The following is a 16,286-nucleotide window of genomic DNA, read 5'->3' on the forward strand; positions in this document are numbered from 1 at the left end:
AAAATTTTAGCTTGCGATTAACTGAAGGCTCAAAAGGGAATTGGGTCAAGACCTGTAAAAGAATATTTAAATCCCAAGAAAGAGCAGAATCTTTTAACGGAGGTCTAAGTGGATATGTTGCTCTGAGAAAGGCTTTGCAAAGCTTGGGCGATGCCAATGTTCATTTACTCATATAGGATAACTAATAATGACTGCTAATTGTACTTTAACAATTGAGGAGCTAGTCCCTTCACTGAAAATCGCAGCTATATATTCAAGAATCTTAGAAATCAAGGCAGAAAAGGGGTCTAAATTGCTTTTGCATGTCCAAAAAAGCAAATCTTCTCCATTTACTTTTGTAAACTTTTCTAATGGAAGCTTTGTGGTATGATGAAAAGAATGTGTTAGACTGGGGAGGAGAGCCTGGATTGTCCACAATTAATGGAACTGGAAAAACCATGTGGTCAACTTGAGGCCTAAAATGTCTACATGAGTCATATCTGTGAGGTGAGAGAGTAGGTCTGGAGTTGGATCCAGAATCCAGGGTGGATGTACCAAGATGAAGCCAAAGGAAGGGAAACCACATCTGACAAGGCCAGTATGGTGCAATAAGGATAACTGTGCTCTTCTATTGAGATGCTTTCTGGAGAAAATTGGGAATGAGTGGTAAGCATAAAGGAGACCGAAGGGCCAAATGTGAAGTACAGCATCTCTTGTGGACTCCCCCAGTGAAGGGGGGGGGGGATCAGGGCAAAGAACCTGCTGCACTTGCTGTTGAGGGGAGATGCAAAGGGACTGCAGCATGGTTGGCCCCATAGACAAAAAAACCTCTCTGCTATCTTCATGCTGAGAGACCACTTGTGGGGCATTAGAATAGACTGGTCTAAAATCACGCTGGACTTCTCTGGGATCTAGACTGCTATCAGAAAGCAACTGAATGAGATTGCCCATTGCCATACTCTCATAGCTTCTCGACAAAGAGGGTAAGATCTGGTTACTTTCCGTTTGTTAATGCACCAGACTACTTGCATATTATTTGCCTGAACTGCAACAGTACCGGATGGGAGAGTGTCTTGGAAGGCCTGCAATGCTAGGAGGACAGCTCTCATTTCCAGGACAATGATATTTGTGTGTGGGCCTCTTCAGGGGACCATGTGCCTTGGAACGTTCTTCCCAAGAAGTGCCCCACCACCCAATTTGAAAGGGATCCATGGTCACTGTGGCACTGGGTTGAGGGAGAATAACGGGATGGCTTTTCTTGTATTTTTTTTGCAAGACTGTTATTTTTACCTGATTAGATTATGTTTGCTGGAGAACAGACCAAGTGTGCACCGAAGGATCCTCATATTGTACCTTGTAAGTGGTACAAGATTGATTGCCGCTGACATGGATCCTAATGGTTGGAGGATCAGACAAGCTGAAAGAGAACTTTGAATTATTTTTTTGAACTGAGACTGAAATGTTTGAACCCGGGATAGAAACTCTTTGAGTGACCATATTGAAGAGAGCACCAACGAATTCCAGCATCTGTGTTGGTTCGAGTTGAGGTTTGTTGCAACAGGCAGTAATCCCGAAATGAGAGCATAACTGGAGTAAGCTGCCCCATGCTTGGATTAGATGATGTGTGGTTGGAGAGTTTATGAGCAAGTCATCCAGACATGGAAACACTTGGAATCCCTGCAATATCAAGTGAACTGCAACTACTGACACACTTGGCAAACACCCTGGGGGCTGTGATGAGACAGTGTTCTGAATTGGTAATAACTGGTTCCCAGCTGGAAGCAGATATCTCCTGGACTGTCTGCTCATTTTTATGATAGTATGCCTCCTGAAGATATACAGAGCTCATCCAGTCGTCCTTGTGAAGAAAAGGCAGAATGGACTGAACTGTGACCATCCTGAACTTTGTATACTAAACTGATTTTGCTGAAATCCAAAACTGGTTTCCCTTTTTCTTTGGCACTAAAAAGAACTCTGAATAAGTTCCTGACTTTTTTGGTTTGGAGGGACCTCTTGGATAACTTTTCCTAGCATCATGTTGATTTCTAGAGCTGCTGCTTCCCTCTGACTGGGTAGAAAACTGGGGATTTTGTTCAATAATAGTGGGGATGGATTGGAAAATGGTACAATACAGCATCTGGATATTATCCTCTGTACCTATGAATCTTTTGCGATTTCTAGCCAGGCTCTTTGGTGCAGGGATACAAGACCCCTGACTACCCCCAGTGATGGACAGTAAGGCCACCTTACAGGAGTGCCAGCAGGATCTGTCAGAAAATGTATCTCTAGATCTCTGGTTATGTGGACAGTACAGTTGTGTACACTTACCATAAATGTAGATGTTAGAGTGTCTTCACTGTTGCAGTCATTACTTTTAGGTAATCTGCTGGCAGGTTGCCCTCAGTCGGCCTGAATATCAAAGTCTTGGGTCCTGCGTCGGTTGATGTCTCTTCATCCATGACGTCAGGTCATCAGGGGTATAAAAACAGGCAGCCGACACCATTTTCTTTAGTTTTTTCTTGCCCCAGATGTCAGCTGCCCTCCAAATGGGGAGCAAAAAAAAAAAAAAATATATATATATATATATATATATATATATATATGTATATGTACACACACACATGCAATTGTAACAACATAAACTTTACCTTCATCTAAAAGCAAATACACCACAAAAGCTGTAGAATATAGTGAAGGAAAGAGAAGCTCCAGAATAAAGGGGGATGGCAGGTGGGTAACCCGGACTGCAACAGTGAATACACTCGAACATCTACATTTATGGTAAGTGTACACAACTGTACTATGCTCTTTGATTCACTGCTGCAGTCATTACTTTTGGGTAGAATCCCAAAGCTATGGATGGGAGGCTGGAACTAAATAGCATTAGGAGCAGCTATAAGGCCCTGCAGAACTGCAGTGGCAAAGCCTGACCTGGACTTAGAGAAGAGAGGCAAATGATAATGCTTTGTAAAAGTATGAACAGAGCTCCAAGTGGCAGCTTCTAGAATGCCTTTGGTTGGTACCCCTCTGAGAAAAGCCACTGAGGTAGATGCAGCACTGGTGGAATGTGACCTGATTCCCTTGGCACCGGTTTACCATGATACAAATAGCAGAAACGAATGCAGTGGCTTATCCACTTTGAAATGGTCTGCTTTGAAATAGCCTTTCCCTCTGATCCTGCAGCAAATGCCACCAGTTGCTGCTCAGACCGTGTTAGAGATTTGGTCCTGTTTAAGTAGAATCTTAGTTTTCTGTGTATGTCCAAGGAATGCAGAATCTGCTTCCCCTTGTTCTGCGGATTTGGCTGAAAAGTTGGCAAGTGAATGGTTTGGTTAAGAGCCACACTGGATACCACCTTAGGCATAAAGGAAGGATTGGTCCTGAGGGACACCCTGTCTGGGTAGAATATAATAAAAGGCTCCACAGCCATGAGGGCCTGTAGTTATGAAACCCTTCTTGCTGAAGTGATTGCCAGAAGGAAAGCTATTTTCCAAGATAAAAAACTTTACTTCTGCAGTAGCTGCTAGTTCAAATGGAGGCAGAGTGAGCTTTTCCAGTGCAAAATTGAGGTCCCATGCAGGAGTTGGTGATCTTCTGGGAGGCCTGAAATTTTTGGCCCCTCTAAGACACTGTTTTAGCAGAGGATGAGAGAAGATGGGAGGCTCTGTGTTGTAATGAGCCGAGATGGCAGAGGCATGAATTTTTATTGCTGAAAAAGACAGACCCTTGTCAAGCATCTCAGTCAAGTATTGTAAAATCTGAGGAATATTTGTCTTTGCTGTGTCAGTCCCTTGTGCTTGGTTCCAAGCACAGAATCACTTCCACTTATCAGCATAAGATTTTCTAGTACTAGGCCTTCTGACTTCCAAAATGACATCCATCAGAGATTTACTGAGAGATGTTGTTTGAATAATTACATGATCAGCCATGCTGCTAGGTTCAGAGTTTGGAGCTGATTGTGCAGAATTTGATTGTCCTGCTGAGAGAGTAGATGAGGTATTTGAGGCAAGTACCAAGGAGGGAGTTGAGACATATTCCTTAGAATTGGGTATCAGTGTTGGCGAGGCCAGTCCGGGGCAATTAGGATCATTTTTGGTTTTTCCTGTCTGACCTTTAGTAGGACCTTGGGAAGAAGAGACAGAGGAGGAAAGGCGTAGACTGATAAGTTTTTCCAGCAGAAGGATAGGGCATCCACTTTCCATGCTTGTCTGTGATACGTCCTTGTGCAGAATTTGTCCAGTTGATAGGTCTGGGGGGAGGCAAATAGATCTATGTCCGAGCTCCCTCATTTCTCTGTTATCATGTTGAAGACTTGTGGATCCAGTTTCCACTCATGAGGGTCCATAAGATTTCTGCCAGAGTATTTTGTTTTCCTGGCAGGAATTGAGCTTGAAGACATACTTGGTAAGTCAAGGCTGTGTCCCATAATGCCATGGCTAGTCTGCAAAGGGGGTAGGAATGTGTGCCCCCCTGCTTGTTTATGTACCACATAAACGTGGTGTTGTCTGTCTTTATCAGTAGTTGTCCTGGATGAAGTAAGTCCTTGAAGCCCGTCAGGGCATTCTGAACAGCTAACCTCTTTCTGGTTGATATGCAGATGCATTTGTTTTGGGCTCCATATGCCCTGAATACATTTCCCCGCCAGGTGGGCCCCCCAAGCATAGTTTGATGCGTCTGTAGTTAGGGTTTGGTTGGCAGGGAGTAGAGTGAAAGACCGTCCCATGTTCTGGTGACATGTCTCTGCCCACCAAAGAAACTCCTGTTGTAGGCAGGGAATGAGAGGCATCATTGTTTCCAGACTGTGACAATGTTGACTCCATAAACTTTTTAGGTACCATTGTAGTTTCCTCATATGCAGTCTTGCATATGGAATCAGTAGAATGCAGGATGCCATGAATCCCAAAGCCCGCAGAATTTGTCTTGCAGATAACTGGGTTTTTGTTGCCATCTGTTTGAAGTAAATAGACAGTTGTCTTTGTTTGTCTGGCATAAGATAAGCCATCTGGGCAGTTGTATTCAAGCTTGCACCCAGGAATGTAATCTTTTGAGAGGGTACCAGTTGTGATTTCTTTTCATGTACCCTAGGCATGTTAGAAGCCTTTTTACAAACGCCAGATGTTGAAGAAGAAAGTCCTTGTTTTCTGCTTGAATGAGACAGTCGTCAAAGTAAGGATAGATTTGTATGCTTCTTTGTCTGCAAAATGCAATTACTGGTGCCAGGCACTTTGTAAAGACCCTGGGCGCAGTAGATAAGCCAAAGGGCAGTGCAGAGAATTGGTACTGCATAAAACTAGCCTAGAAGCGGAGGTATCTTCTGCACGATTCCCTTATTGGGATATCCAAGTATGCCTCTTAAGTCTAGAGTCACTAGCCAAGTGTTCTTGCCCAGCATGGGCAGAAGCTGTTGCAAATTCAGCATTTTGAATTTTGGGATGTCCAAGAATGTGTTCAAAAATCGATAAATCCAGTACTGGGCGCCAGGCATTGTCTTTTCTGGTTACCAAGAACAGTCTTGAGTAAAACCCTTGTCCTTTTTCTAGTCTTGGTACTGGCTGAATAGCACCCATACCCATGAGGGATGTAACTTGTTTTCTGTGCCTCTGCTCATTGATTTTTTGGCAGATCTGGCCAACCGTTTGGAATTGGCAAGGTATGGAAATGAAATCTGTATCCCTGGGATACTATGTTTAATACCTACTTGTCCTGGGTTATTAACTGCCAATTTTGAGCATGAAGTGCTAGTTTTCCCCTAAGGGGGCTGCCAAAAGATAAGTGCTTGGTGATGGCAGAGGGAAGTTATCAAGACTGTTTAATGTAGGGCTGTGCTTGGTTTCCTCCAGATTTGGAGGTAGAGGCACCCCACTGCTTTGACCTGTAGGAACCCTGTGATTGGTATCTAGAGCCTTTTGAGCACCTGGATTTGCCCCAGGAGGCTCTGTCGGACACAGGAAAGGACCATTTTTTTGTAGGCCAGTGTCTACTGAATCTTGGTGGCTGCACTTGTAAGAAGTCTTTTACAGTTTGCATAGCCTTAGCTTTGTCTTCAGTTTTCTTTAAAACCTCTTCTGCCCCATTACCAAACAGGGTATCATGCTGTAAAGGTGCATCCAACAATTTAGCTTTAACATGATCAGGCAGATTTTGCTCTTTGAGCCAGGCATGCCTTCTAACCACAGATCCAGTAACTGCGGCCCTGCAGGAGGCCTCCAAGGAATCAAAACTACATTGCAAAGTATGCTTTCCAACCTGTTCTGCTGCATGCAATAATTCCTGTAATTCTTTATTTTCCACACATTCAGAAATCAACATCATTTTCTGTTTCAATAATCCCATAACATGCTGTTGATATTTAAATATATGAAACTGGCAGTTTAAGGCCCTAATTGCCAAGGTTGCAGACGTAGAAACCTTTTTTCCCCATCTATCCAGTGCCCTAGAATCTCTATCAGAGGGGGTAGGATTCTTAGCTGTTGAGGCCTTTACACCTTTGGGACCCTGTGAGATAGTTTCATAGGGTCAGCAGCAGGATTTCTGAATACAAATTTGTGGGAGTCAAGAACCCTGTAATATCTGTCTGGCTTGCTAGGAGCCGGTGGTAGGGAATCTGGAGCCATGCTTGATTCCGAAAACACATCATCAACAATGTCTAAAACAGGAGGTACAGCCAAAGGCCTATGCAGAGAGAGAAGAAGGAAATCCCTAAGCCTCTTTTTTGATTTTGAGAAATCTTGACTCTCCCAATGAAAATGTTCCCTCATAGTATGCAAGGTTTCACCAAATGAATAATCTTCAGGAGGAGATGCAGATGGGATGGATTCCTCTGCATCTGAATCCTCATAGGGTGGTATAGAAAATTCCTGATCAGAAGAGGAATCAGAAGAAATAGAAACCTGATCTAAAGATTCATAATCAGTGTCTTGCCTAGGCCTCTTATCAGGTAGGTGTGAGGGGGGGTTGGGAACCCCTGATTAAGGTAATTAAGTCTTCAGCCATTTTGATCATCTGTTTCTTGGGCATAGAGGCCTGAGCACATGGCTCATGCGTCAGTTTTTTAGCCTTAGGAGTTGATTTTGTCTTTGTTTTTGAAGCTGACGGTTTTATATAAAAATGCTGAGGCCTGAAAACACCCTCAGAAGCCGGTGCCTGCTCAGCGGCTCTGGACCCATCCGAGGGAGAGACATCTGCGGGTACAATACTTTGAGAATCTTGCGGCATGCCAGACTCCACATGGGTCTCAGTAGAGGCCTGCGACTCGAAAGTAGTGGGTATCAGGGTTTGCAAAAGCGCCTCACTGAGTACCAGCGACTGGCTTAGGAGAAGCTTTGTCGGTTTTGGACCTCGACGGTCTGTCTCTGTCCTTTTCTTTGCATTTTTTGTGAACTCTGGTAGTCGGATTGCTATCAGACAACATTTCAGGGTAGTTAAATCGGTTTCCAAAATATTGTGAAGCAAATATATACCAACGCTTAACAGTGCGTTGGTTGAATCTAGCACAAAACCGACAGCAAGGAACATTATGATTTGGGCCTAGGCAAGGAATACAGTACAAATGGAAATCCTTATGAGGTATTTGCTTCCCATAAATAATGCAATTATTAACGTTTACTGACATCGGTATGGAGCAAGAAAAAGTTTCCCCAACAGGGTACTTAGCTTTAATTGAAGACTTCAGCTCTGAAACTCAAATCCGAAAATTTCGGGAGTCGGCCCGACCGGCACTTGCGAACTGCTTCTGCTTCGGGCACTGCGTGGCAAGAAAGACTAAAGAAAATGGCGTCGGCTGCCTGTTTTATGCCCCTGACGACATGGAAGAAGAGACAGCAACCGACGCAGGACCCAAGACTTTGATATTCAGGCCGACTGAAGGCAACCTGCCAGCAGATTACCCAAAAGTAATAACTGCAACAGTGAAACATGAAGAACATCATCTCTGCCATGGGGACAGTGTCTATTAGTGTCTATTAAGAGTTCCTCCCTCTGCCCCTGGGTGAACTGTCTCTATGTGGATCTTGAAAGGGACCCTGGGATTTTTTTTGAACCACATTTTCCATCCGCCTCATATCCAAGAAAAGACAAGTGTTTTTCCTTCCTGCTTACACGTAGACAGCAAGTCTACCTTTGGGGCCAAATAAGGAACTTCCATAAGAAGTGCCGACAATGGAAGATTTGAAGGGTTTTGCAAAGTCCCACAAGTCCCACACAGGGATTTGGAAAATTCTTTAATGAAATCCTTCTGAAGGCTTGTAAAATGTGCCAAATAATTCAGTGACCTACAAGCAAAAGATGCTGAAGGATAGACACTTCACAAATCTGTCCATTGGCCTAGACTCTCTCTGAGGGCAAGGACAGGGAGCTTTGTTTTGCCAGTTCCTTTTTAGTGGCCACAGCTATGACCATAGCATCAACGGGTAACTCCCTTACTCCAGTAAGTTCTAACCCTGGGTTCTATCCTATCTGGTCTCTTAGGGATAAGCTCAATTGTGTCAAGCTCCTTCCACACCCGTTGAGAGACCAAATGAATGAGCTCACTGGTGGGCGGAGTCACCCCAGGAGGTAGACTGGGCAGCTCTGAAGGCCTCCAGGAACACAGACTCCTCTTGAGAAAGGTTATCAGGGGGACATTATAATTGTAATAGTAGAGGGAGTAGTGTACTTTGTTACATGTGAGGCATGTTTGAGTTTTTATATAGGAAATAGAACTTTGAGGAAACGAATATATGAACATTTGTACGACATAGCTCATGAGAAAAAAAACAATGCACAGTTTAGGCATTATAAAAGTTGTACTAATGGCAAGTTTGCATTTTATGTTTTAGAACAAGTAATATAAGATCTCAGGGGTGGATGTTGGGAAGCCAGACTAGAATACTAGGAATTATTCTGGCAAATTAAATTGGATGCAGCAAAAACTACTGGTTTGAATGAACAGCTTAGTATTATTAGTGTTCTTAAATTAAGGGCTGCAAAACTGTAGAGTGAACCAGTTTTTAAGAAGAAAAGTTTTTTCATATGTTCATAGGTAGGTACTGGGTTATCGGCCCTAGGGCCTATACAAGCCTAGCCAAAAAGGTAACCTGGCTTTCGCCACCCAAGAAAGTTACTTTCCTGTGCCCCTGTCGAGCAGAGCCACAGAGGTGATCCCCGGGGTGAATTTCTTATTTCCCATTAAATCAAGATTTTTCTTGAAGAGTGCTAATGAGGAGCTTTGTTTGATATAGATAGGTAGTTTGTTCCAGAGTATGGGAAGTCTTTGGGACAGGAATCTATCCCTCCAGCATGTTCGGTTTATTGTGGTGACAAGGTTTAGGTCCCTACAGCGTGTAGCTAGGAAGGATTGGGATTTCTTTAAGTGAAGCATGTCCAACAGCTCTGGGTTTGACATAGCTTTATATGTTAGGCAGACATCGCCTCTGAGTAGGCGATATGCGATGGAGTAAAGCTGGAGTTTTTTGAGACGGTCTGCACAGGGCATCCATTTGAGACCGGTAATCCTCTTTTTGAGGCATTTCTGCAGCCTTTCCAGTTGTAGGTGTCTTGTGAGGTACATACCAAAAGGGGCGTTGTATTCTATAATGGGTCTAATGAGTGATGAGTAGAGGGGAACAATGACCTCTCTTTTCCTGTATGAAAAACCTTTTGTGATGAGGTGTGCCATGTAGAAGGATTTCCTAACTACTGTGGTGATGTGATTATCAAAGGAGAGACTACTGTCCACCTGTGTCCCAAGGTCTCAACACACTTTCGGTGCTAAGCAGACTGCCAACTATGTGGTAGCGCATGGGTACAAAGTTTTTACCAAAGGGGGTGACAATGCACTTTTTGGCACTGAGCTTAAGGCCATGGCTTTGACACCAGTTATCTGTCTCAGTGAGGCCCTTTTGTAGGATGTCCACATCGTTAGGAGTTTCATTTATGGCTCCTAGTTTGCAGTTGTCTGTGAACTTCGTTAGCCAAAGACCTTCTGAGTTAGCCTGTACTTCAGAAAAATAGATACCAAACAGGAGAGGGCCCAGGACTGAACCCTGTGGTACTCCACTCGTCACTTGTCTGAAGTCGGATTTGGAGTCTGCTACTTTCACAGTGTGGGTTCCGTCAGTGAGCCAAGTTGGCAACCCATCTTGTGACATAGGGATTTATACCTAGTTTAGTTTAGTGAGTTTATCTATAATTCCAGAGTGGGGGATGGTGTCAAAAGCCTTCTATAATTCCAGAGTGGGGGATGGTGTCAAAAGCCTTGGCGAGATCTAGATAGGCTGTGTGAACCACCTTACCCTTGTTTACAGCTTTGGTGACTGCTTCAAAGAAGTCAATCTGGTTTAGGAGACATGATCTGCCTTTTAACAAACCCAAACTGGTTGGGGTCCAGAGTTTGGAGATTACCGCTGTCTTTGTTTACAAGTTCCATGATGATACGTTCCATGGCCTTGCAGAACAGGCTCGTTAGGCTAATGGGGCGGTAGTTCCTGGGGTCCGAGGTGGCTGCCACTTTGTGGAGTGGGATAACCGTTGCTATGTGCCATTCAGTGGGCACAAAGCCTGAGGTGAGGCTATGACTGAACATGGTGCTTAAGTGGGGTGCCAGTTCATTTTGTAGTTCATGTAGAACGCAGCCTGGGATATTGTCAGGTCCCATAGATGCTGTGTTCTTGGCTTTGGATGGTGTGGTTTTTACCTGTGCAGCCGTGACCACAGGAACTTTGCATTCTTCCGGTATAGAGATGGGCCCTTTAGGGGGTGGGGTAAATTTAGGTTCTGCCAGGATGTTGACAATATCAGTTGGTTCTGTTTATTTAGTACCATTGTACTGTAACTCATAGCAGATCTGAGTGTTGCCATTGAGATTCTTGACATAGCTATAGAATGCTTTGTGGTCGTCTTCAGAATCGGTGGCGATTTTGTTTTCATAACTATCTTTGGAGGATTTTATGAAGGATCTCAGCTTCTTACAGAGGCTGACCAGGGAGTTCTTCCAGTCATGGGATTTTACTCTTTTTTGCAAGTTTCTTTCTTCTGTTGTAGAGTTTATGGCAGGGGACCACCAGATTGGCTTCCTTTTTTTGGAGAATAGCATCTTGGTTCTATTAGGGATAGAATGACCCATGCACTCGTGTAAGTGCTTATAAAGTGCATTTGTGTACGATTCAGCTGTAGTACCTCTATTGTCCGTCTGCATGGGTGCCGTGCAGTTTGCCACTTCTGTCTTAAGAAGCATGAAGTTGGCTTTGGAGAAATTTTTTACGCTAATTTCCCTAATGGGGGGAGGGGGGTGTAGATGTCTAGGCTGATTAACTTGTGGTTGGATCTGACCAATGAGGAACTGACTTCTGGTGTGGAACACCAGTCAACCACGTTGGTAATGACCAGGTCTAGGATATTGCTGCCCCTGGTGGGGGTATGGATAAGCTGATCCAAGGCGATGGAATTTATAAATTCCAGAAAACGTTGAGCAAAAGAGTTGGTACAGGAGTAGTTTTCCCAGTTAATGGTGGGGTAGTTGAAATCGCCAATTATTAGGGTGTTGGGTTGTACCCTAATATTTTCCAGTGTATCAAGAAATGAGGAGTGGGAATCCTGGGGTATGGTGGGGGATCTGTGGCAAGTTATAATTTGGATTGCGGTCTTGCCCAGACTTAGTTGCACTTGGATAATCTCGGATGCATTATGCTGAGCAACTAGCCTGGAGGTGTGGATATCCTTAATGAATATGGACACGCCTTCACCTTTAGTGTTTCGGTCCAGGTTATGTGGCCGAAATGTCTGGTATGAATTATTGCCTGGTAATGCAGCGGTGCTCTCTGGAGCCATGAACCAAGTCAATGTACAGATGTCGATGTTCTCCATTTTAAGGAGTGCCTCGAGTGAATGCATTTTGAGGTTTAGACTTCTAGCATTGAGTAGCATTACCCTCAGATTTTGCTTGCTTGTACTGGTTACGGTGGTGAATTTGTCATTTGAACCTTGCCTAAAAAAGGCACTATAGGGACTGCGAGAGCCATAGCCAGCATCTGGAATCCCAAGGGCGACAGGTGCAGGCCATCTCTGGCAACGCATCATGGTCTGTCGATCATGTCATCCCAGGCAGATAGATGCTGGATCCCCTTAGAATGACACCAGAAGCTTAGCCAATTGTTGAAGTCAATCATTTTGTCCTTGCACTGTGGTATCATTCTGGGAGATGGCGGGATGCTACTCAGGGCTAGGGTCATACCTGCCTGGGCTACAAGATTGGAGAGCTCCTCCATGTCTCTTCATGTAGTCTCGGGAGTTACGTCTGAGATCATTCACACCAACATGAACAATGACAGTCATATTTGTACTTGTTGTGGAAGGACCTGAGTGCGTGCGTTATGTGGTGGATCCTGGCACCAGACAGGCAGCTAACACTAACTTTCTCCTTGTTTAGCCTGGTGAGTGGAACATCAGTGTGCCCGACTATAGCGTCACCTATGACTAGAGTGTTAGGTAAGTTGTTATGCCTTATGGGCTGTGGTTGAGTGGCACACTGACTTTGTGGGCTATGTGTCATTTCGGTTGTGTTGGGGGGGGTGGAGGTTGCATGCGTTTCTGCTTTGGAGGTCTCTGTTGCTTGAGCAGATTTTTATTGAGAGCCTCCGCGAATGTAGATGTGTGTTTTGTGTTGCTATGTGTGTGTTTTGGTGGTGTAGGTCTTGACGGACTATGTGATGAGTGTGGTGTGGTGCAAGTGTTTACCTTCTTCTCTTGACTGTCTAGTCCAGTTTTGGGTGAAGAGAGCTTTGCTTCCAGTTTGGCCATATAAGTGCATCTCTCACAGGTTGTAGTGTTGGGTGGTAGGAGGAGTGGGTTGTCTGTGCTCATGAGACAATTGCTGCATTGCCCCAAGATGCCCAGATTCATCAGGTAGACAGGAGAAAACACCAGGAGCTGACCCTTAGACATGCCTGGATAGGTGCTTATTTATTAAGTACTAAAAACTGTTTTCCTCTAGACAAGTGAGGAAAGTGGGGTGCTGTAGTAATTTGTAGCTTATTTAGTGCTTACAATGAGTTTTGAACAAGTGCTGAGCTCAAAGAAACAGATTTGAGTCCTAAAAATAAATAAACTGGCTAGTAATGAGGGAACATTTGAAGAGCACACTTTATGGTACCAGGAATAGTTTAGCCCTAGCTAAGCGACGATGCATAAAGTGTTTTTTTTTAATACAACAGCAGCAAATGAGCAAACTGATTTAAACACACTAACCAATAAAAAGCTAAAAACTGAGCCCTGTTTCAGCAGTCTTTTATCAGACAAGTTCTAACTGCACACTCCTGCCAGTGCTCAAGTTATACAAACAAAGCTAGATTCAGCAGGTCCGAATTTAAAGGTGTACCAATTTCAGAAAGAAACGGTTCAAATAAGCAGGCACACTAAGCCTTTAACCGGAAACTCCCAGCTCAGAAGGGCAGAATCTATCCTCGCCTCCCACAAGAGTGCAGACCACACCTTCTTAATGTAAAATAACTGGCCCGAAACCCAAATGCTTACACCAGAACTAATACACTTAGAATAACAGACACTAAAGCCTTCAATCAGCATCTCCCAACTTAGAAGGATGTAAGCTACCTGTCCTGCCACAACAGTGCAGACCACAAACCTTCTTAATGTAAAACAACTGGTCTGAAGTCCAACTGCTTCAACCAAAGGCTTAGAATAACAGTTACAATTTAATCAGGCTACTAACAAGCAGTAATAAATGCAGCAGGATAAATGCAATAAAGTAGGAAGAAACACAAATACAGTAAAAGCAGATGAGTAAAATGCATTTTTTATATAACAATAGAAAATGAGCAAAATGATTGAAACACATTACCCAATTAACCAGTAAAAAAGCTCAAAAACTGAGCCCTGTTCCAGCAGTCTTCAAAGTTCTAACTGCACACTCCTGCCACTAGGGTGCAGGGGAACCTTCTCTAAAAAAAAAATGGCCTGGATTAGTTCATAGGTAGGTACTAGGCTATCTGCCCGAAGGCATTTATAAGCTTAGCCAGAGTGTGTCGGCTTTCGCCGCCCCATTGATTAATTAACTGATCCTCTGTCAAGCAGAGCCACTGAAGTTGTCCCAGGGGTGTATTTTCTGTTACCCATCCACTCGTCAAGGTTTCTCTTGAAGAGCATTAGTGAGGGGCTCTGCCTAATGTAGTTTGGAATTTTGTTCCAAAACAGGGGGAATCTCTGTGACATGGTGCTCAAGTTATACAAACAAAGATAGATTCAGCATGCCTGAATCTAGTCTATGCTACAGCAAACAAGGCGCACCAATTTCAGAAAGAAACAGTTAAAATAAGCAGGCGCAATAATCCTTTAACCAGAAATTCCCAGCTCAGAAGGGCAGAATCTAACCTCTCCTCCCACAAGAGTGCAGACAACAAACCTTTTTAATGTAAAACAACTGGTCTGAAGCCCAAGTGCTTAAACCGAAAGGCTTAGAATAACAGTTACAATTTAATCAGGCTACTACCGAGCAATACTAAATGCAGCAGAATAAATACAATTGAGTACTTGCAATTAATTGAGTACTTGCAATTTTTTTTTTGTTTGTAAAGTGCAAGGAGAGAGGAAGGAGGAGTAGAGGTCAAGAACCTAAGTGGGTTGGCCTTCTCAAATGTTCTCTCTGTATTAAGTAGAGTGAACACCAGACTGGGAGGGGTATCCCAAATCAAAGTTACAGTAGGGGCAGGCAACTGCAAAGTCACCAACTATAACACTCTACAAGAATAGGGTGGGGGGGGGGCTGTTTCAGGACAGATGAGAAACATAAAACAATGCCAGAAAATAAAATGATTCAGTCAGGCAAAATTAAGAGAATGCAGAACTCTGAAAGGTTAAAATGCCAAGAAATATACTTATCAGTGATACATTTCCAGATTGTTTGAGAATCACACCAGCCAGAACACCAGGAGCTTCTAACAGTGTATTTAGGTGAATAATACATTTTTTTTAAGTATGATTGCAGGAGATAAACACCATTTTTAGGGGGGGTTAATTTTAGTTATTATGGAGTGTAGCAATGGTTGGTAATTTGGGACACACACCGAAGGGGTAAATTTTAATTATGAATGTGGGGGATGTTTTGAAGTGTTTAATGGTTGGCTGTTTTATATATAAAATGACTGTGTTTTGTGTTTTATTTTGTTCTGAAGAAGCCTGAGAGATTCCCGGGCGAAAGTGCTTAACTTGCCTTCGGAAGTTTATTTGTTCTTTGGTGAACTTAAAATAAATTTGCTTTGTTCTTATTTGTGGAGCCTCTATTGTTTTTTCTATCAGGGGAACTAACCACCCCTCTGTTTTACGAGTTGTAAGATGCCTCCAAAGGAGACAATGGGTGGTGATCTGGTGAACCCTTTCCCTTCAAATTCAGTGTCCTCTGTGACAGACTCTTGCGGAAAGTCTAACTGCCTCCTTTTGCACTTCTTCGGTGGGATGCTCTGGAGAAGTGTTAGAAGAGATTACTATTCCCTGCTGGGTGGTCTGGAGACTGGTTTAGCCTGGCTGTCCCAGTGGAATGGATGAATGGCTGTGGGCACAGAATCAAATAGGACTGGAAAGTCAGAGACTTAGAGGAAAGAAGTCTGAACACTGGAAACAGAGAAAGCTCTCTTCACTACCTTGAAGGCAGACCACCCTGGAGAAGAGGGAACCAAAAGATCCAATAAGATAGGCTTATGGACCATCGGTTCCCTTCACCCCAAAGGCAAGCTACTTGAGGTGGAGTTGGAGCAGAGCTGCCCAAAGCTGAAGCTCCGAGAGGCAGAGACGGCTCCAACTTCAGAGTTGAGTCAACACCCCAGAGCAGATGCTATGGTCCCGAGAGTCACCTGGCTTCAAAGTACTCAGCACCAGACCACTCAAACACCACCGGATTTGAAGATGCCAACATCTTCAGATCTGGGACAAAACTCCAAGACTTTTAGATCCAATGACTCCAAAACCAAAGGTGGGGTTGGAAAAGGAGCTAATAATGAAGTAACAACAAGGGTCTCCAGACTTTGGGTCGAAGCCAGGAGAACTCCCATTTGTATCGTCATCCAGAGGAACTTTATTATCCTGTCTACATCAGCTTCTGTAAGGCTCTTGGAAGATCTGATGGATGATGCTGTGGATGAGTGTCTTGAATGGTGCCATGAAGATTGAGCCAAAATGAGATCAGATCTGTCAAAAGTTGAGATGAATGGATCCAAGGAGATCAGCTCTAGGTTTTGGATCCAATTTTTTCTAGTTTAAGAATAGGAGGCTCAGACAACAGAGCCAAAGTAGCAGAAGCTGACAGATCCAGAGATCTTTTACAT

The 16,286-nt window shown here is 43.8% G+C and overlaps 1 protein-coding gene across 2 annotated transcripts in view; it reads right to left on the reverse strand.

Annotated features, from left to right (window-relative positions):
- UBL5 (ubiquitin like 5) overlaps window positions 1-16,286 on the reverse strand; it is a 353,814-nt gene that overhangs the window by 14,421 nt on the left and 323,107 nt on the right. The window lies entirely within an intron of this gene.

Source organism: Protopterus annectens, chromosome 9.part0 (genome assembly GCF_019279795.1).
Source record: "Protopterus annectens isolate FY-2018-M chromosome 9.part0, PAN1.0, whole genome shotgun sequence".
NCBI lineage: Eukaryota > Metazoa > Chordata > Ceratodontiformes > Protopteridae > Protopterus > Protopterus annectens.